The sequence below is a fragment of the Mustelus asterias genome, unplaced genomic scaffold (assembly GCF_964213995.1).
Source record: "Mustelus asterias unplaced genomic scaffold, sMusAst1.hap1.1 HAP1_SCAFFOLD_76, whole genome shotgun sequence".
Classification (NCBI taxonomy): domain Eukaryota; kingdom Metazoa; phylum Chordata; class Chondrichthyes; order Carcharhiniformes; family Triakidae; genus Mustelus; species Mustelus asterias.
In genome coordinates, this window is record NW_027590135.1 from 188,638 (window position 1) to 211,189 (window position 22,552).

The 22,552-nt window shown below is 44.7% G+C and overlaps 1 protein-coding gene and 1 non-coding gene across 3 annotated transcripts in view; one reads left to right on the top strand and one right to left on the bottom strand.

The window, feature by feature from the left end:
* LOC144483578 (uncharacterized) overlaps nucleotides 1–22,552 on the bottom strand; it is a 210,062-nt gene that overhangs the window by 88,148 nt on the left and 99,362 nt on the right. The gene's annotated exons all lie outside the window — the stretch shown is intronic.
* On the top strand, nucleotides 3,994–4,075 carry trnas-uga (transfer RNA serine (anticodon UGA)). The gene has a single exon. It is a non-coding gene; the product is annotated as a tRNA-Ser (tRNA).

A 22,552-nucleotide genomic window follows, 5' to 3' on the forward strand; every position in this document is an offset into this window, starting at 1 on the left:
TCGGACATGATTCTTTTTAAATGAAAAATATTGGAATAGAAAATCAAGTCATTGACCGAATAAATGAATTTTCAGCCAGACACAAAGACTCAAAGTAAAAGTAGAGGAACAAATTTCAGCTCCCGCACTGTGCATTGCGCAATCCTGGTGCCTGATGAAGTTAATATGAACTTTACTGAGGTGGTTACATTATTCTGACAAATAAGATCTGCCAAAAGATAAAACACTGGAAAATCTCAGCAGGTCTGACAGCATCTGTAAAGAAAGAAAAGAGCTGACATTTCGAGTCCAGATGACTCTTTGTCAAAGCTTTGACAACGGGTCGTCTGGACTCGAAACGTCAGCTCTTTTCTCTCCTTACAGATGCTGCCAAACTTGCTGAGATTTTCCAGCATTTTCTCTTTTGGTTTCAGATTCCAGCATCCGCAGTGATTTGCTTTCATTTGTTAAATAAGCAGCTGCTGTGGCCGCGTGGTTAAGGCGTTGGATTTGAAACCCGATGGGGTTTCTCCGTGCAGATTCGAGCCCCGCTGCCAGCGAGTGTGATTGGAAATGTTTGCTTTAGACAGCCACAGAGTTGCAAATCCTATTTTTTTGGAAAGAATTATTTGGATCTCCAGCATGCTTTCAGCTACATAACAAGAAGGTGAGCTTGGAAAGGACACCTGAGTGTCCTCAGTCTGGCAAGGACAAGATAGGCCGAATGGGTTCCTTCGGTGCTGTTACATTTCTCTGGTTCTTTCTAAGGTGCCATGAGGAAAATCAAAGCATGAGCAGAATGACAAAGGCATCAACAGGGGCACAAGGACAAAACAAGGTCTCACGTCAGAGGAAGATTTTTATTAATGACACACAGAACATAAGAAATACATTTATTTAATTGAGCTGGATCCTGGAAAATGAAACAAACTTCGAACCAATCAGTGCCTGTCTGAGAACTGGCAAGGAATATGGCTGACATTGATACGGTTCATAGTGAATTTGTTTATAGAATAATAGAATCATGCAGTACAGAAGAGGCTCTTCGGCCCATCGAGTCTGCTCTGACATCGAAGAAACATCTGACCTCCAATCAAATCGCATCCACCACCACTTGACCCATAGGCCTGAATGTTATGATATGCCAATTGCTGACCACATACTTTTAAAGGTTGTGAGGCAACTTGCCTCCATCACCTTCCAAGGCAGCGCATTCCCGACCGTCACTACCCTTGGGTAAAAATGTTTTTCCGCACATCCACCCTAAACATCCTGCCCCTCACATTGAACCAATGTCCTCTTTTTACTGACCCTTCAACCAAGGGGAACAGCTGCTTCCTATCCACTCTGTCGATGCCCTCATAATTTTGTACACCTCGATCAGGTCCCCCCTCAGTATTCTCTGCTCTAAAGAAAACAATCCAAGCCTACCCAATCTCCCTTCAGAACTTACATGTTCCATCCCAGACAGCATCATGGTGAATTTCCTCTGCATCCCCTCCAGTGCAATCACATCCTTCCTATCTTGAGGCGACCAAAACTGCACACAGTACTCTAGCTGTGGCCTCACCAAAGTTCTATGCAACGCCAACATGACATTTTATTGCAGTCGATGCCCCGATTGTTAAAGACAAGTGCCCCATATGTTTTTTTTTCACCATCCTACTAACATACCCTTCTACCTTCAGAGATTATGGACAAACACGCCAATGTCCCTATGTTCCACAGAACTTCCAAGTGCCATGCCCTTCATTGAATACTTCCTTGCCAAATTATTCCTTCCAAAGTGTGTTACCTCACATCTTTCGGGGTTAAATTCCATCTGCCACATATCCGCCCGTTTGACTATCCTGTCTATATCTTCTTGCAGACTAAGAAACTCAGCCTCCCTTTCACCACCCAGCCAATCTTTATGCCATCCGCAAAGTCACTCATCCTACCCCATCATTTATATTAATGATTTGGATGAGAATTTAGGAGGCATGGTTAGTACGTTGGCAAATGACATCAAGATTGGTGGCAGAGTGGACAATGAAGAAGGTTACCTCGGATTGCAGTGGGATCTTGATCAATTGAGTCAATGGGCCAATGAATGGCAGATGGAATTTGATTTAGATAAATGTAAGGTGATGTATTTAGGTGGATTAAACCACGACAGGACCTATTCAGTTCATGGTAAGACGTTGGGGTGAGTTATAAAACAAAGAGATCTCGGGGTACAGGTTCATAGCTCCTTGAAAGTGGAGTCACATGTGGACAGGGTGGTGAAGAAGACATTCGACATGCTTGGTTTCAGTGGTCAGAACATTGAACATGGGAGTTGGGACATCTTGTTGAAATTGTACAAGACATTCGTAAGGCCACGTTTGGAGTACTGTGTACAGTTCTGGTCACCCTATTATGGGAAGGAAGGATATTAAACTAGAAAGAGTGCAGAAAAGATGTATTAGGATGCTACCAGGATTTGATGGTTTGAGTTATAAGGAGGGGCTGGATAGACTGGAACTTTTTTTTTCCCTGGAGCACAGGAGACCTAGAGGTGATATAACGAGGCCTATATCATAATGAGGAAATAGATAAGGTAGATAGCCAACAGCTTTTCCCCACAATAAGGGAGTCTAAAACTAGAGAACATAGGTTTACGATGAGAGGGGAGGGATACAAAAGGGTCCAGAAGGGCAATTTATTTCACACAGAGTGGTGTGTGGAACGAGTTGCCAGAGGTAGTAGAGGCGGGTACAATTTTGTCTTTTAAAAATAATTTAGACATTTACATGGGTGAGCTGGATATAGAGGGATATGGACCAAACACGGGCAATAGGGACGAACTTAATGGCAAAAATTGGGCGGCATGGACATGTTGTGCCGAAGAACCTTTTTCCATGCTGTGAACCTCTATGACTCGATTTATTGACACACACAGCAAATCCAAATTATTGTTCCCTGCTGCCATCTCCTGGCTGAACGAAAGTTGTGCAACAAGGTCACGATTCAATCAAACCTTCATAGATTGGAGTGAAATAACATCAACATGGTTCTGACCGATTAACATGATTGCAAAACATGATATTAATCAAATTCCATGTCCCAAGGATCTGCTTTCTGATTGGGCGACCCTGCTCACCCCGATCTATCGGAAAGTGTAAAACTCCCAGAACGGGAATGTCGGTTATATAATTCTCTCAGCTGTGATTTCTCTGCCACTTGATTGCTTGTGTATTCGTTCTATAAATACAGAGGGGGAGACAGAGCCAGGTGGTGTTGTGGTGACTGTGCGAGCATTTGACCAAGGGTCAGTTCCTGACCCAGAGTTTTGACTTATTTAATTGGCTATCTCTGGACAGAACAGAAGGGGGACACTCCTAAAAAAAAAACACCAAATATTCTCATCATCCATGTGTTTCTAACATAAAATCCAGCTTCAATTTCCGTTCAGTGGAAACTTTGTTCAAATGAACTGCAAATCTAATCAGAGTTATCAGTCAGAAACAACAGCAAAAAGGTGGCTCAAACTGTCCAGAGAAACGAGACAAGCGAAGTTCAGGTTTAAAAAGTGGGCCAAGGACACACCTGGTGTCTGCTGAAATCAGCAACTAAGGTAGTTTTGTAATTATAACGAATGAAAATAACAACTGCTTACGCAGAGTGAGCGATGGTGGTATAGTGGTGAGCATAGCTGCCTTGACCCGGGTTCGATTCCCGGCCATCGCATTGGTAATGTATATTGGACATTATCGGCGCCCTCTTGTGGTTTACACGCACCATTTGACTGAAATGAAGTGGACTTTATTTTTCGGATGCAGAATTCGGGTTCAATTTGATTTTAATGAAAGGTTATTGAAAAAGAATAACAAGTCTCTGAACTAGTGAATGAGTTCTGGATCAGAGACAAAGATACAAATTAAAAGGAGACGAACAGATTTCAACTCACACGCTGTGCTCTGCATCATTCCGGTGCCTGATAAAGGTCTGTGAATGTTGCTAAGGCGATTACATCACAACAACAAATAAGCAGCTGCGATGGCCGAGTGGTTAAGGCGTTGGACTTGAAATCCAATGGGGTTTCCCCGCGCAGGTTCGAACCCTGCTCGCAGCGAGTGCGATTTGAAATATTAACTCTACTGCTTCAGGGCAGCCACTGGCTCAAAGAAGGTTTGCAAAGTTTTGGCATTTAGTATTTGGATCTCCATCGTGCATTCAGCTGCATGGCTCCGGGCTGGGTGCAGGAAGATGGGCTTGGAAAGGACACCTGGGTGTCCTTATTATTTTGTAAATTGAATTTGTGTCTTTATATGCCCTGTTGTGAATAGAACTCCCGCTCACCTGATGAAGGAGCAGCAAGCTTTGTTACCAAATAAACCTGTTGGACTTTCACCTGGTATTGTGAGATTTCTTGCTGGGTCCTTGGACTGGCATGGCAGGATAGGTTCAATGGCTTCCTTCTGTGCTGTTATTTTTCTATAATTCTTCCTGTGGTTCGATGAGAAAATTCATAACATGAACATTTTCTTTTAAAAGCAGCATCAAGGCACAAAGACAAAATACGGTCTCATGTCAGAGGAAGATTCTTATGCAATGGCATAAGAATGCACACAGAGCATAAAAATACATTTCATCAGAATACATTGAATGAATATTTCAAAATGCTGCTTCGGTGATATCACATCATGTTCATTCAAACACATTGCAACAAGCTGGTCATTACTGGGCGTTCTGTATTCCTCGTTATAACAGTTTGAGAATGGAAGGAGCAGGTTCACATCTGCACATTGACAGGGTCAAACTGTGTCTCAGATTGACAGCTCCCAGGACGGGCTTTCCTCTCCTCTCGCTCTGTGCTGTAGATTCTCAGGGATTAGTTGGAGTTTCCCAGCTCAGTAACTGTAAAAGCCTCTGAGGCCAGCAATGCTCACAGTGTCTGCTCCCCAGATTCAGGGGGCTGCAGCCAATCAGAGCTGTGCCTGATTTAACCCAGAACTGGTTGAAATGATGATATTGTTCACAAGCTGAATTCTATTTGATCAGATGAAGATACAGATTGTGTGCACTCAGTCACTAAACAACAATATCCCGCCTTCATATAGAGTGGATGAGAGTGGGTGGAGGGAGAGACAGATTCAGAGTGAGTTAGGGTGGTGAGAAACAGACGGCCAGACAATGTCTCAGTGACAGAAATCCTTGTAAATTCCAGCTTTAGCCAGAAAGATTCTCTTGGAGAAACAGAAGCTGCAGTATCAGTTCTCACTGATATTATGGAAGAGACACATTATTAATCCCACACTCAGGAACAGTGCTGCCTTTTCATAGAAGAGATGGGGAGAGGCAAAATAAACTGAATGGTCCAGTTCGAAACAGTGTGCAGGCTCAGAGGGAGTAGATTCAGGAAGATATTTGAAAGTGAGACAGTTTAGGACTGTCGCTTGCAAAGTGGATAGGATCCTTGGCTTCACAAATGGAAGCACTGAGAGTCCATTGGATCCCGCATAATCCACAGTGTAAAAGGAGGCCATTTGCCCATTGCATCTGCACTGACTCTCTGGAAGAACATCTTTTGCCCATGGCTAACCCTCTTAACCTACACATCTTGGGTCACTAAGGGGCAAAATATCATGTCTAATCCATTTATTCTGCACATCTTTAGTCTATGGGAGGAAACTGGAGCACCTGGGGAAAACCCATGCAGATACAGGGAGAATGTGCAAACTCCACACAGACAGTCAGCCATGGAGGAATTGAGCATGGGTCTCTGGCGCTGTGACGCAGCAGCGCTAACCAGTGCCACTCTGCTGGTGTAACTTTAACAATCCAATTCCTTTCTGAATGCCTCACTTGAAGCTGCATCACCACATTGTCAGACAATGCATCCCAGAGCTGAACTACTCGCTGTGGGAAAGGGTTTTCTCATTATGCTTCAATCATTAACGAAGGGTCAGTAAATTGGTCCACGGGGGTGAAAGGGTTTCATATGATGTGACCCTTCGTAAACTGGGTCTGTATTCTCTGTGATTTAGAAGCATGAGAGGCAAAACATTAAAACATACAAGATTCTGAAGGGGTTTGATTTTGTGGACATTGGGAGATTGCGGAAGCTGGCTCAGTGTAAGGATCAGATCATTTCGCACTGACATGAGAATACATTTCTGCACTCATTGGGTTCTGATCCTTTGAAATGCTCCATTGTTGAATACACTAGTGGTGGCACAGTGGTTAGCATTGCTGCCTCAAAGCACCAGGGAACCGGGTTCAATTCCACCTTGGGTGATTGCCTGTATGATGTTTGCACACCCTCCCCATGTTTGCGATTCATCCCATTCTCCAAAGTTTAGATGGATTGACCATGCTAAACTGCCTGTTAGTGTCCCAAATATATTGGTTAGGGGGATTAGCAGAATATGTGGGGTTACCGGGATAGGTTCTGGGTGGGATGCTCTGTCAGAGAGTCAGTGCAGATTCAATGGACCTCCATCTACACTGCAGGTTATGACAGTCTATGACTATTAAGGCTGAGATAAACAAATTTTGGTTTCTCAGGGAATCAAGGGAGTGAGGAGTAAAGTGGAGTTCAATCCCAAGATCTGAAACTCCATAAGCAGCTGGTATGCCCACACCTGGAGTCTGCACCCACAGTTTGGAACCCACACTTTCAAAAAGATATACAGCTGATAGAAAGAGTGCAAAGCTGTGTAACCAGGAAAATGGAAGGCATGAGGGGAATACTTTATGAGGGATTAAGAATTATTGGATTGCAACCTTTCAAGAGGTTGATTTATGGTTTAGTTCAAATTAGTAAATTGATACATGACCTTATTACCCAAGCTTGAAAAGTTCTTTATTCGGAGTTACCATATTTTTGGTGATCGTCAGTATCAACTACAGAAATTTGATTCACATTTTAATAGTCACAGTTTGTTTTCTCCCCAATAGAACTGCTGATATTTCAAATGATTTTGTTGGGAATACTGAAAATGTAGTGACTTTTAGAAAACTTGTCAGAAATATAGTGTGATTCCTATCTCTGTATTGTCTGATGATGTTGCTGTTCTTGTTTTAATACTGTGCCTCTGTGCTTTGCACTGTATGGCAATAAAGACACATAAACCATAATTGTTTTGAATGGTTTAACATTATTGATGAGCCACATAGTAAATGTCTGCCCTTATTTCCTGTGTTCTTGTGACTGGACAAGACACAAGCATGGATACTGAGGGGAAAAAAAGGGTGGAAATTGCAGAGGCAATGTTTACAAGTTTTCTATCCGAGCTCGTTTAATGGGTGGTGCCAGAGGACTGGAGAATTGCAAATGGTAAACACACTTCTTCAGAAAAGGCTGTGAGGATAAGCCAACTAAAGTCCAATCAGTTTAACCTCAGCAACGTGAAATATTCTCCAAACACTGGAGATTAAATTAACACTCACTTGTGCTGATGTACATTAAGGAAAACACATACATAATGATTAAAGGGGAATCATATTTTACTTGCTTAAGATTTTAATGAGGGTAACAGAAAAGGTTGATGAGGGGAATGTGGTTAATGTGAACATGGACTGCCAAAAAGCATTTTATAAATAAAGGGGCACACAGCAAACTTGTGGTTACATTTGGAGCTGATAGAATAAAAGGGACAGCAGCAACATGGATAGGAATCTATCAGAGTGACAGGAAACACAGCAATGGGAAATGTGCTTATTTGGAATGGAGGTCGGTTAAAGTGGGATTCCAGGAGGGTTGGTGTTAGGAATCCTGCTCTTCCTGATACATATTAGAGACATCGGCAATGCTGCACAGAGCACATATTCAAAATTGTGGTAATTACACAATACGTGACAGCATTGTGAACTGTTTGCGGATGTTTGCAGCAAGTTTGCGGATGACACGAAGATGGCTGGACTTGCGGATAGCGAAGAGCATTGTCGGGCAATACAGCAGGATATAGATAGGCTGGAAAATTGGGCGGAGAGGTGGCAGATGGAGTTTAATCCGGATAAATGCAAAGTGATGCATTTTGGAAGAAATAATATAGGGAGGAGTTATACAATAAATGGCAGAGTCATCAGGAGTATGGAAACACAGAGGGACCTAGGTGTGCAAGTCCACAAATCCTTGAAGGTGGCAACACAGGTGGAGAAGGTGGTGAAGAAGGCATATGGTATGCTTGCCTTTATAGGACGGGGTATAGAGTATAAAAGCTGGAGTCTGATGATGCAGCTGTATAGAACGCTGGTTAGGCCACATTTGGAGTACTGCGTCCAGTTCTGGTCGCCGCACTACCAGAAGGACGTGGAGGCGTTAGAGAGAGCGCAGAGAAGGTTTACCAGGATGTTGCCTGGTATGGAGGGTCTTAGCTATGAGGAGAGATTGGGTAAACTGGGGTTGTTCTCGCTGGAAAGACGGAGAATGAGGGGAGATCTACTAGAGGTGTACAAGATTATGAAGGGGATAGATAGGGTGAACGGTGGGAAGCTTTTTCCCAGATCAGAAGTGACGTTCACGAGGGTGCGAAGTATAACTCAGATATTAGAGGGATGTTTTTTTACACAGAGGGTGGTGGGGGCCTGGAATGCGCTGCCAAGTAGGGTGGTGGAGGCAGGCACGCTGACATCATTTAAGACTTACCTGGATAGTCACATGAGCAGCCTGGGAATGGAGGGATACAAACGATTGGTCTAGTTGGACCAAGGAGCGGCACAGGCTTGGAGGGCCAAAGGGCCTGTTTCTTGTGCTGTACTGTTCTTTGTTCTTTGTGAGGGGGTAGTGTTGAAGCTCAAAGTTACTTCGACAGCTTGTGGATCAGTGAGACAAGACCAATTTAAAGCAGAGAAGTGTGAAATGATTTATTTCAGTGGGAAGTAAAGGGAGAGACAATATGAAAAAAATGATACAATTGTAAAGGCATGCAGGAACAAGGGACTTGTGATTAAATGTGACACTAATAATTGCTGTTTGGGTGACAGGTTGAGAGTGTGGTTAATAAAGAATTTGGGATTGTGAGCTTTATACATAGGGGCACAGCTTACAAGACCAAGCACGTTATGGGAAAGCTGTATAAAACCCTGGTTTGGCCTCAGTTGGAGTATTGCATTATCTGCAGGACAGCACTGTTTAGAAAAGAGGTGAAGGCATAAAAGAGGTGGCAATAAATCACTGGGCGAGGGTCCAGGGATGAAGAAGTTCAGTTGCATCGGGAGATTGGAGAATTTGGGTCTTTGGTGAAGAGAAGGTTGAGAGGAGATTTGATAGAGGTGTTCAGAATTGTGGAGGGAAGTGGAAGGAGCTGATAGGGAGAAGCTGTCATGTCCCAATCTTCCTCTGTCAGGAAGTGTTCCCCAAACTGAATGAACAGGGACTGTTCCTGGTTACACTTCTCTGGCAATGCTAAATATTCCGAGTATTTGTTTTAATGTGTAATATTTAAGATAATTATACAAACACAACAAATTGTTTGGAGTAAAGAAGAGACATTAAAAGTGAAAATTCATGTTGACATCTCTCTGCTGGGCTTTGAGTCTTTCCAGTATGGGCCACTGATCTGATTAATCCAATGATGCTTTTCCCAGTCGCCTGCGTAACATGGCTTGAATCCTGGACTTTCAGTTTTTGAACTGCACAGCAGAGCGTTTAAGAAAGTATTGGGGCTGAATGGCCTCAGTTGTGCTCCAGTCCTCCTTCCGTCTGGTGAGCTGATCTGACACCCACCCCAGAGTGAAGTCGCTGCACAGATTGCCTTAAAAATGGTCTCTCAGCTGAGGGAATAACTGTGAATCTCATCACCACTTCCATCCTTACAAATTTCCTCCACTTCAAACCGTCCATCAATGCCAGGAGTCAGAACTGGAGTAGGAGTCTCCACCAATGATTCAGTCCCATCTTTGACCACTCGAGCATCCTGCCTTGCCTCACACCTTCTCTGTTCTCCAGCAGCGGTGATGTTCCAGGGTCTTGGCTACTCTGAATGGCCTGTTCGAGGATCGCCTTGCTCCAAAGCAGCTGCCTTTTGATGTTTGTCAGCAAGTTGTTGAAACTTGGCTCCTCTTCACCTCCAACTTCAGAACAATCGGGGACTTCCATCTTCCAAGCTTCTGGGGCTGGTTGAGCAGAAACAACAATAATTGAGGATTTTGCAGCGTTGCCACATTCGAGCAGATTTCCACCTGGGGCATTTCATTAAACACCGGCTTTTTCACTTCATTAACAACTATAGGAATGGCAATGCAATGTATTGGCCCATTTATCCTCACATAGGATTTCGCATGTCATGTTGAAGGTGCACAAGACATTGGGAAGGCCACACTAGGAATACCGTGTGCAGTTCTGGTCACCCTATTATAGAAAGAACATTATTAAATTTGAAAGAGTGCAGAAATGATTTACTAGGATGCTACCGGGACTTGATTGTTTGAGTTATAAGGAGAGGCTGAATAGACTGGGACTTTTTCCCTGGAGTGTAGGAGGCGTGGGGTGATGTTATAGAGGTCTATAAAGTAATGAGGGCCATGGATCAGCAAGATAGTCAATATCTTTTCCCAAAGATAGGAGAGTCTAAAAGTGGAGAGCATAGGTTTAAAGTGAGAGGGGAGAAACACAGAGGGTGGAGTCTGGAATGAGCTGTCAGAGATAGCAGCAGAGGTGGTTACAATTTTGCCTGGGCGGCATTGCTGAGTTGGGCTGAACGGCCTGTTTCCAGCTGTAAATCTCTGTGACTGTATGACTATGACTCCAGCCCTATCCGGAAACGATGCAGGTTGTCACTATCATTGCTGTAAGTGGAGGTGGACAATGCTCATTCACAACATCTGTATTCCGTATGAACAGCTGGCAGGTAGAACACCAAATCAATGGTAAATATTCTGTCAACATCCAGTGAAGCTGGGGAACTATGTTAACGGGTCGGTTATTGACAACACAGGACTCTGTGACAATAGCTTCATCCCCAACAGGGTGATGTCACCACATCCACAATTTCCCCAGTTTGGAGATTCCAGTCAGGAAGCAAGGAGCAAAGTGTAAGACACCAGAGAAAAGACAAGAGATCTTCATTTCTATCAAACAAATCATTATGTCAGGAGTTCCCAAAGGACAGCCAATGAATGACTTCTTTTAGAGTTCATAGTCATAGAATTTTACAGCACAGATAGAGGCCATTCAGCCCCTCGTGTATGTACTGGCCATCAGCATCTATCTATTCTAATCCCATTTTTCAGCGCGTATTCAAACATGTACGACCTGATGAGGGAACCAAACGTAACATTTCCACATTTGCTGACAACACAAAACTGGCGGAATTGTGAGTTGAAGGAGAATGCATGGAGGCTTCAAGGTGATTTGGACAACTTGAGTGAGTGGCCAAACACATGGCAGATGCAGTACAACGCGGCTAAATGTGAAGTTCTACATTTTGGTGTGAAAAACAGAAAGGACATGATGAGAGGAGATCTGATTAAAACATAAAATTCTAACAGGGCTGGACAGATTAGCTGCAGGAAGGATATTTTCCTTGGTTGGGGAATGTAGAACAAGAGGACACAGTCTTAGGATACGGGGTTCACCATTTAGGAAGGAGAGGAGGAGAGATTTCTTCACCCATAGGGTGGTGAACCTGTGGAATTCTCTACCTCAGAAGCTGTGGAGACCAAGTCACTGCATATATTCAAGAAGGAGAGAGAGGTTTTATTTAGATTTTAATGGCATCAAGGGGTATTGGGAAAAATGAGAAAATGGAATTGAGATAGAGGATCAGCCATGATCACATTGAATGATGGAATAGACTCGAAGGGCTGAATGGCCGACTCCTCTTCCCAGTTTCTATGTTTTCAAGTTGTGATGAAAGGTCACAGACCTGAAACACTAACTCTGTTTCTCTCTCTAAACAGATGCTGCACAATTTGCTGAGCTTGCTTTTCTGCTTTCATTTCAGATTTCCAGCTTCCGAACAGAACCCAGCCAGAGTCAGCACCTTCAGGAGAGAGAGAGAGGAACCAGTGAGTGTAGAACTGAACCCAGCCAGAGTCAGCACCTTCAACATAGAGAGAGAGGAACCAGTGAGTTAGAACTGAACCCAGCTAGAGTCAGCACCTTCAATAGAGAGAGAAACCAGTGAGTGTGGAACTGAACCCTGCCAGAATCAGCACCTTCAGTAGAGAGAGAGATAGAGAGAGGAACCAGTGAGTGTAGAACTGAACCCAGCCAGAGTCAGCACCTTCAATAGAGAGAGAGAAACCAGTGAGTTTAGAACTGAACCCTGCCAGAATCAGCACCTTCAGTAGAGAGAGAGATAGAGAGAGGAACCAGTGAGTGTAGAACTGAACCCAGCCAGAGTCAGCACCTTCAACAGAGAGAGAGAGAGAGGAACCAGTGAGTTAGAACTGAACACAGCCAGAGTCAGCACCTTCAAGAGAGAGAGAGGAACCAATGAATGTGGAACTGAACACAGCCCGAGTCAGCACCTTCAGGAGAGAGAGAGAGACAGAGAGAGAAACCAGTGAGTGCAGAACTGAACGCAGCCAGAGTCAGCATCTTCAGGAGAGAGGGAGGAACCAGTGAGTGTAGAACTGAACCCAGCCAGACTTAGCACCTTCAGAGGATAGAGAGGTAACTAATCTAAACCCTGTATTCAAGAACAGATGATGTGGAGATGCCGGTGTTGGACTGGGGTAAACACAGTAACAGCTTTAACAATACCAGGTTAAAGTCCAACAGGTTTATTTGGTAGCAAATGCCATTAGCTTTCAGAGCGCTGCTCCTTCGTCAGATGGAGTGGAAATCTGCTCTCAAACAGGCCACAGTTTGCCCTGTTTGAGAGCAGATTTCCACTCCATCTGATGAAGGAGCAGCGCTCCGAAAGCAAATGGTATTTGCTACCAAATAAACCTGTTGGACTTCAAGAACAGAGGCAGAAAAGAAAGAGGGAACCAATGAACAGTGAGCTGAACGCCGGTCAGCGGGCAGTTGCTGGAGTCCATCATCAAGCATTTGGAAAGCAGGGTTATAATCAGCATGGATTTAAGGGAGGGAAATCACGCTTGACAATACTACTGGAATTCTTTGAGGATGTATCTCGGAGAGTTGACCAGGAAGAACCTGTGGATGTGGTTTATTTAGACTTTCAGAAGGCTTTGGACAAGGTCTCACATGACGTTTTTAAGTTTTAAAGGTTAATTTGTTTTTTAGTGTCAGAAGCAGGTTTACATTAACACTGCAATGAAGTTATTGTGAAAATCCCCCACTCGCCAGACTCTGCTACCTGTTCAGGGAGAATTTAGCATGACCAATATACCTAACTAGCACATCTTTCAGATTGTGGGAGGAAACTGGAGCACCCAGAGGAAACCCACATAGATGCAGACGTACATAGGTGTACGTGCAGACTTCACAGTGACAGTGACCCAAGCCAGGAGTCAAAGCCGCGTCCCTGGCGCTGTGAGACAGCAGTGCTCACCACTGTGCCACCTCTCTACTATATAAAATTAAAGTACATGGGATTGCAGGTAGTGCCTTGTGATGTATAGAAAGCTGGTGAACAGACAGGAAGCAAAGAGATGGCATAAATGGGTATTTTTCCAACTGGAAGGCAGAGATTAGTGGGGTACCGCAGGGATCTGCGCGAGGACCCCAACTGTTCATATTATATATTAATGATTTGGACACGGGAGCTAAATGTATTATCTCCAAATATGTAGATGATACAATTGTGTGGGAGGGTGAGCTTTGAGGGGCATGCAGAGATCCTCCAGCGTGATTTGGACAGGCTGAGTGTGTGGGCATCTACATGGCAGATGTAGTATTATGTGGATATTATGGCAGATGATGAAATTTGAATTCACTATGAATCTGCAATCAAAAATCTAATTGTCGCTTGTCATTGAACCCTATCTGGTTTACTAATGTCCTCTAAGCAAGGAATTCTGCTGGGCCAGAGTGTGTTTGAATTGTCACGTCTAAAGGTAACAAAAGCATGGATGAGGGTTTCAGGGACGGGTGAGTTGAGGTATTACAAACACTGTGTGATGTTACACAGCTGGAAATAGGTGAGCTTGGTGAAGGAACAGATATGTGGTTGGAATCTTATTTCCGAGTCTGATGAGGTGCCAAGATTATGAGGGTTTGTTTCAAACTCGGACATTGACAGTGGGAGATGGACTCAGTGACTGAGAACAGAATTTGTAGTGGAAACATTGGTCTTCCAAATATTTAATTGGGGGAATTCTCTGCTTAGCCAGTACTCGAGGTCGGAGAAGGAGTCTAATAACTTAATAACAGGGGATTGGTTGTGAGAGGTGATGGTGAGGTACAGCTGGGTGTTATCAGCAGACATGTGAAAACTAACACTGTGCTTTCAGATAATATCACTGAGGGGTAAGGTGTAGATGAAAAATAGGAAGGAGCCAAGGATATATCCTTGGGTGATTTCGGTGGTAACAGAACAGGATGGGAAGAGAAACCATTGCAGGTGATACTCTGCATATGACCAGAAAGATAAGAATGGAACCGGCCGAGTGCAGTCTTACCCAGCTGAACAATCCCTCCTCATCTCCTCATCCTTCTCAACCTAGCCACACCTTTGACATGGTTGACTGCCCCATTATGCTCCAATACCTTCCCACTGTCAGGTCAGTGTGCACAGCAGGTGAAGATGTTAATGTACCTGACATCCTGGGAAAACTAATGATGGATGAAGGGCTGGGCCTCAGTAAACGAGTGGAGAGAAAGCTGGAGTTCTCAATCATCTTCATCTCGAGCGGCAGCTCCTCCCTCTCAATATGTGTGGTGAGATCAGGCCATTCTGCTCAGTCAGGAACATCCAGACTGACTGTAAGAGAGAGAGAGGCTGTAATTAGAACCAAACAATAAGGGAGATTCACTCAAAGTAACCAAGCCCCATCCCAAAACAGAGCACAGGAAGATCCCAGTATCTAACCGTGGCTTCTGCAAAGTGAGCTGCTCTAACCTGCTGTGACACTGAGCCCAACACACAAAGCACGGGAAGATCCCAATTTCTGTGCTGATTGGTCTGACTCCAGGGAGTTTGCAGTGCCGCTATTGCCCTCTTTTTAGGGCAGTGCCGCTATTGCTGAGACGGGGAACTGCAGCGTGACATGTTTACACAGGAAGCTGCCATTGGAAACACTAAGCTGCGGATTTATAGAATCCGACAGTGCAGGAGGAGGCCATTCTGCCCATCGAGTCTGCACCAACTACAATCCCACCCGGGTTCTACCCCCAGCACTGACCCGAGCTGGTCCCCATGAAACGAAGGAGCAGTTTAGCATGGCCAATCCACCTAACCCGCACATCTCTGGACTGTGGGAGGAAACCGGAGCACCCGGAGGAAACCCACGCTCCCTACGCTGTGAGGCAGCAGTGCTAACCACTGTGCCACCCCATTTACAGCCGGGCAGGATGAGATTCCCGCTACCAAAACCTTTCACCCATCCGGTGCCCCGCCGCGGGCTCAGGATCCGGGCCCGGGGACTGAAGCCACTGGCGGGACATTTGCTGCCGCTCCGCGCGGTGTCTGATGGGCCTGTGACCGGCAGCTGGGAAAACCAATCGGAAATTGACGCATCGCGATTATCCAATGGCCGCTCTGCGCCCACTGAGTGACAGCTACTTTATCCAATCAATGGGTTCCATAGTCAGAAGTTCGAGACCATTGAAAATGATGCTCCCAATTGTAACCAATCGCAGACCGCGTTGCTAACAACAACAGCCCCACAATGTGATTGACATCTTCTCTCGCCAATCGTAACGCAGTGTCCAATCGGACTGTGCCGCCTGTGCGCGACTGCCGGTCCGATGGTAGTGGGTTATCGTTGATATTTGCCCTCTTTTTCGATCAAACCAAATAAACAAACTCGTGAGCGTCACTCCCAGCCCAGCGTCATTGCGTCATTCAATTCGATCCGCAGCTGAAACCAATGAGAAACCAAAGAGCTGGAGGCGGAAAGAATCCTTAAAGTGGAACTGCTCACACAATTATAGTTGTACAATTATAATTCGTTGATGGCAGTTCAAGCGGCAAAAGGATTGCGGAAGGTCAGAGGATGCAAAAGCTGAAACCCGCGGGAAAGGAAGGAGGAAAGAAATGAAGGGAAGAGGCGACAGAAATGAACGAGAGGAAAGCAAGCTGGAAGCCAGGGGCTTTTAGAGAGGATATTCCAGAGCTGAAACCCAGAGAGCTGAAAGTACGAATATCACTGGTGGAGTGAACCAAGTAAGAAGTCTAACAACACCAGGTTAAAGTCCAACAGTTTTATTTGGTCGCAAAAGCCACTACCTTTCAGAGCGCTGTTCCCTCATCGGGTAAGTCAGGTAACGTGATGAAGGAGCAGCGCTCCGAAAGCTCGTGGCTTTTGCGACCAAATAAACATGTTGGACTTTAACCTGATGTTGTGAGACTTCTTACCATGAGGGCAGAATCAGTGGAGCTCAGATATCTCAGAGGATTGTTACGCTGGAGGTGATGAAAGGTAGGAAGAGCTGAGGACATGGAGGGTTTTGGAAACACGGATAAGAATATTAAAATTGAGACATTGCTTAACCACGAGTCAGTGTTTGTCACTGAGCACAGGGTTGATGCATTAACGGTATCTGGAGTAAATTCTGATTTAATGATGAGAAATCAATTAGCAGCTTTCTGGACACAGCAGCACAATAAATCGGATCAGAAGTGGACCACTTGGCCCCTCAAGCCTGCTGCTACAGTCAATAGGATCGTGTTTTAGATTCCAAACCACAGAATCTTTACAATGCCGTAACAGCCCATTTGGTCCATCAAGTCTACACTGCCTTCTTGAAATTGCATGCTACCTAATCCCACTCTCCCGCCTCACAGCCCCAGAGACCCGGGTTTGCTCCTGGCCTTTGCTGACTTTGCAAATTTTGCACATTCTCCCCCGTGGGTTTCCTCTGGGTGCTCTGGTTGACTCCCCCGATTCAAAGATGTGCAGCTTAGGTGGATTGGCCATGTTAAATGTTCCTTTAGTTTCCAAAGATGTATACATTAGGAACTGAATCTGTGCAATTTTGACACTTATTTTGAAATTTTCCCCCTGGTTCTTGATGAACGCTTGACTGGAACATAAAAAACTCTATCATTGAATCCCTACATTGCAAAAGGTGGCCATTCGGCCCATTGAGTCTGCACTGATTCTCTGATCTATCCACGCAACCTCACATATTTATCCTGTTAATCCTCCTAATCTAAACATACTGGGAGACATAAGGGTAAATTTAGCATGGTAAATCCACTTACCCTATCAATGGAGTGTGGGGGGAAACCAGAGCACACAGAGGAAAGCTACGTGGACATGGAGAAAATGTGAAAAATACGTACAGTCACCCAAGGCCTGAATTGAGTCCAGGTCCCTGTCATTCTGCAGCAGCAGTGCGAAAGCCACCCTTATTTCTCTTCCATAAGACCATAAGACATAGGAGCAGAATTAGGCCACTCAGCCCATCAAATCTGTTCCGCCATTTTTCTCATTCCCATTCTCCTGTCTTTTCCCCATAACCCCTGATCCCCTTATTAATCAAGAATGTATCTATCTCTGTCTTAGATACACTCAACGACCTGACCTCCACAGCCTTTTGCAGCAAAGATTTCCATAGATTCGCCACTCTCTGGCTGAAGAAATTCCTCCTCATCTCTGTTTTAAAGGAACGTTCCTTTCGTCTGAGGTTGTGCTCTGGTTGTAGTTTTTCCTACAAGTGGAAACATCCTCTCTGTGTCCACTCTCTCCAGGCCCCCCAGTATCCTTTAAGTTTCAATAAGATCCCCCCTCATCCTTGTAAACTCCAACGAATCCAGACCCAAAGTCCTCAACCGTTCTTCATACAACAAGCTCTTCGTTCCATGGATCATTCTTGTGAACCTCCTCTGGACCTTTTCCAAGGCCAGCACATCCTTCCTTAGATACGGTGCCCAAACTGCTCACAATACTCCACACGGTGTCTGACCAGAGCCTTTGCCAGCCTCAGAAGTACATCCGTGCTCTTGTATTCCACCCCTCTCGACATTGCATTTCCCTTCCTAACTGCCGACTGAACCTGCACGTTTACCTGAAGAGAATCTTGAACAAGGACTCCCAAGTCCCTTTGTGCTTCTGAGTTCCTAAGCATTTCACAATTTAAAAAGTAATCTGTGCCTCCATTCCTCCTTCCAAAGTGCGTAACCTCACACTTTCCCACATTCTTTTCCTTCTGCCATTTCTCAGCCCACTCTCCCAGCCTATCCAAATCCTTCTGCAGCACACCTGCTTCCTCAATGTTACGTTTCCCTCCACAGGTCCTCACAGACTTCTTTCCGTGAGGAAAAATACCCAACTTCTCAATCGATCTTCATTGCTACAAATCTTTGTCAACAGAATCATTCATGTGAATATCCTTTGCACTCCCTCCAAACTTCTTCAAGTGTGGTGCCCAGCACTGGACTCAGTGCTCCAGGTGAGGCCTATCTAGTGTATTTAAAATCTCAACATGATCTTCTTATTCATGTATTCAATCTTCCAATAAAACATAGGGTGTCATTTGCTTTATTACCTGCTCACTCAACATGCCCAACCACCTTTAATGACTTTTCTACTGAGAAACCGAGATCCCTTTTTTCCTGCATTTCCTTAGAACATAGAACATAGAACATTACAGCGCAGAACAGGCCCTTCGGCCCACGATGTTGCACCGACCAGTTAAAAAAAAACTGTGACCCTCCAACCTAAACCAATTTCTTTTCGTCCATGAACCTATCTACGGATCTCTTAAACACCCCCAAACTAGGCGCATTTACTACTGATGCTGGCAGGGCATTCCAATCCCTCACCACCCTCTGGGTAAAGAACCTACCCCTGACATCGGTTCTATAACTACCCCCCCTCAATTTAAAGCCATGCCCCCTCGTGCTGGATTTCTCCATCAGAGGAAAAAGGCTATCACTATCCACCCTATCTAAACCTCTAATCATCTTATATGTTTCAATAAGATCCCCTCTTAGCCGCCGCCTTTCCAGCGAAAACAATCCCAAATCCCTCAGCCTCTCCTCATAGGATCTCCCCTCCATACCAGGCAACATCCTGGTAAACCTCCTCTGCACCCTCTCCAAAGCCTCCACATCCTTCCTGTAATGTGGGGACCAGAACTGCACACAGTACTCCAAGTGCGGCCGCACCAGAGTTGTGTACAGTTGCAACATAACGCTACGACTCCTAAATTCAATCCCCCTACCAATAAACGCCAAGACACCATATGCCTTCTTAACAACCTTATCTACTTGATTCCCAACTTTCAGGGATCTATGCACACATACACCTAGATCCCTCTGCTCCTCCACACTATTCAAAGTCCTCCCGTTAGCCCTATACTCAACACATCTGTTATTCCTACCAAAGTGAATTACCTCACACTTCTCCGCATTAAACTCCATCCGCCACCTCTCGGCCCAACTTTGCAACCTGTCTAAGTCTTCCTGCAAACTACGACACCCTTCCTCACTGTCTACCACACCACCGACTTTGGTGTCATCAGCAAATTTGCTAATCCACCCAACTATACCCTCATCCAGATCATTAATAAATATTACAAACAGCAGTGGCCCCAAAACAGATCCCTGAGGTACACCACTTGTAACCGCACTCCATGATGAATATTTATTATCAACCACCACCCTCTGTTTCCTATCCGCTAGCCAATTCCTAATCCAATTTCCTAGATCACCCCCAATCCCATACATCTGCATTTTCTGCAGAAGCCTACCATGGTGAACCTTATCAAACGCCTTACTAAAATCCATATATACCACGTCCACTGCCTTGCCCCCATCCACCTCCTTGGTCACTTTCTCAAAAAACTCAATAAGGTTAGTAAGGCACGACCTACCTGCCACAAAACCATGCTGACTATCACCTATCAATTCATTACTCTCCAAATAACTATAAATCCTATCCCTTATAATTTTTTCCAACATCTTGCCGACAACAGAAGTGAGACTCACCGGTCTATAATTCCCGGGGAAGTCTCTGTTCCCCTTCTTAAACAATGGGACAACATTCGCTAACCTCCAATCTTCTGGTACTATACCAGAGGCCAACGACGACCTGAAGATCAGAGCCAGAGGCTCTGCAATCACTTCTCTTGCCTCCCAGAGAATCCTTGGATAAATCCCATCCGGACCAGGGGATTTATCTATTTTCAGACCCTCCAGAATATCCTGCACATCCTCCTTATCAACTGTAATACTGTCTATTCTACTCCCTTGCAACCCAGTGTCCTCCTCAGCTATATTCATGTCCCCTTGCGTGAACACCGAAGAGAAATATTGGTTCAATGCTTCACCAATCTCCTCCGGTTCCACACATAACTTCCCTCTGCCATCTATAACTGGCCCTAAACTTGCCCTAACCAACCTTCTGTTCTTGACATACCTATAGAACGCCTTAGCATTCTCTTTAACCCTATCCGCCAAAGTCTTCTCATGTCCCCTTTTAGCCCTTCTAAGCTCGCTCTTCAACTCCCTCTTAGCCAATCTAAAGCTTTCTAGTGCACTACCCGAGTGCTCACGTCTCATCCGAACATAAGCCTCCTTTTTCTTTTTAAGTGTTTTTTTCTTCTTAAGTGTTTCTCCATTTATTTCTCCACAATCTCAAAATGTATCAACTCACACTTCTGTGCATTGAACATCATCTAGTTAGGTGATTGACTCGCACAGGTGCCCGACTGTGGCAAATTGGGGAATTTCACAATAACTTCATTGCAGTGTTAATGTGAGCCTTACATGTGACTAATAAACTTTACTTTAACTTTACTTTTCTTTACTTTTACTTCATCTGCCACTCGTCTGCCCAGAGGACAGCAATGGAATCATTCACTCAGCATCTACACATTGTTCTGAGCTCTAGGGTCTCTCAGAATAATTCACTCGGCCTCTCAACATGGAACAACCACCTCATTCCGGGGGGTAATCTAGTGAACCTTCTCTGTACCGCCTCTAATGCAAGCTTATCTTTTCTCAAATGTGGATACCATAGCTGTTCACAGCATTGCAGATGTGGTCTCCATAAACTCCTGTACAATTGTAGCAAGACACTTTTCTTCATCTCCTCCAATTCACGTGCAATAAAACCAAACCTGCCATTTGCCTTTGTAATTGCTTGAATGAATAATCCAGATTGTGCTCCGAATTCTCGAGAACATTTTAAATCCGTCACATTTCAAACTCTCCTCAACTCTGAAGAAGAGTCACGGACACCGAAAGCATTAACTCTGTTTCTCCCCCGATAGATGCTGCGAGACCTGCATGAGGTTTCTTGCATTTTCTGTTTTTATTTCAAATTCCGTCACTGTGCCATCCTCATCTCCTTTCAGACACGTATTTGTAATTTTTAACTCTCCAGTGACTTAGGCCACCAACTGTCTTGTCATTTAATCAGTGTTGCACTTCTACTTGTTTAGAAACGACAAGAGAACAGTTCACACTCGATTCAGTGATGAATGATGAATGAGAAATTATGTGAGGAGTTGTGACAGAAAATGAACATCTCCGCCTTCTCCCTGTAACGCGGCAGATAACAATCTAATTCCTTTGGAACGTTTCAATTGAATCTGTATCCACCGCACTTTCCAGCAGTGCATTCCAAACTTTAAACACTCACTGTGTGAAAAATGTTTTCCTCGTCTTCCTATTCCTTCCTTTGCTCATGATGTTCAATCTGTTCTCTCTCAAGTGGGAACAGTTTGTCCCTATCCATTCTGTCCAGACTTCTCATGACATGGGAGAGGCTGTTTGAGGGTAAATCCACATCTGGTATGTGGCAGTCTTTTAAGTAACGGTTGTTAGGGCTACAGGACAAGCATGTGCCTGTAAAAACGAAGGATAGGAAGGGTAGGATTAGAGAACCGTGGATAACCAGGGAAATTGAGGGACTGGTCAAAAAGAAAAGAGAGGCGTATGTTAGGTCCAGGCAGCAAAAAACGGAGGGAGCTCTGGAGGAGTACAAAGAAAGTAGGAAAGTACTCAAACGGGGAATTAGAAGAGCAAAAAGGGGTCACGAAATGTTCTTGGCAGACAGGATTAAGGAGAATCCCAAGGCATTTTATTCATACGTTAGGAACAAAAGGGTTGTTAGGGAAAAAATCGGACCTCTCAGGGACAAAAGTGGGGACTTATGCTTGGAGCCCAAAGAAGTAGGGGAGATCCTAAATGAATACTTTGCGTCGGTATTCACAAAGGAGAGGGATGTGTTGACCGGGAGTGTCTCTGAGGGGAGTGTTGAACCGTTGGAGAAAATCTCCATTACAAAGGAGGAAGTGTTAGGTTTGTTAGAGAATATAAAGACTGACAAATCCCCAGGGCCTGATGGAATCTATCCAAGGCTGCTCAGGGAGACGAGAGGTGAAATCGTTGGGCCTCTGACGCAAATCTTTGTCTCATCACTGGACGCAGGTGAGGTCCCAGAGGATTGGAGGATAGCCAATGTGGTCCCGTTATTTAAGAAGGGTAGGAAGGATAACCCGGGTAATTATAGGCCGGTGAGCTTGACGTCCGTGGTGGGGAAGTTGTTGGAGAAGATTCTTAGAGATAGGATGTAT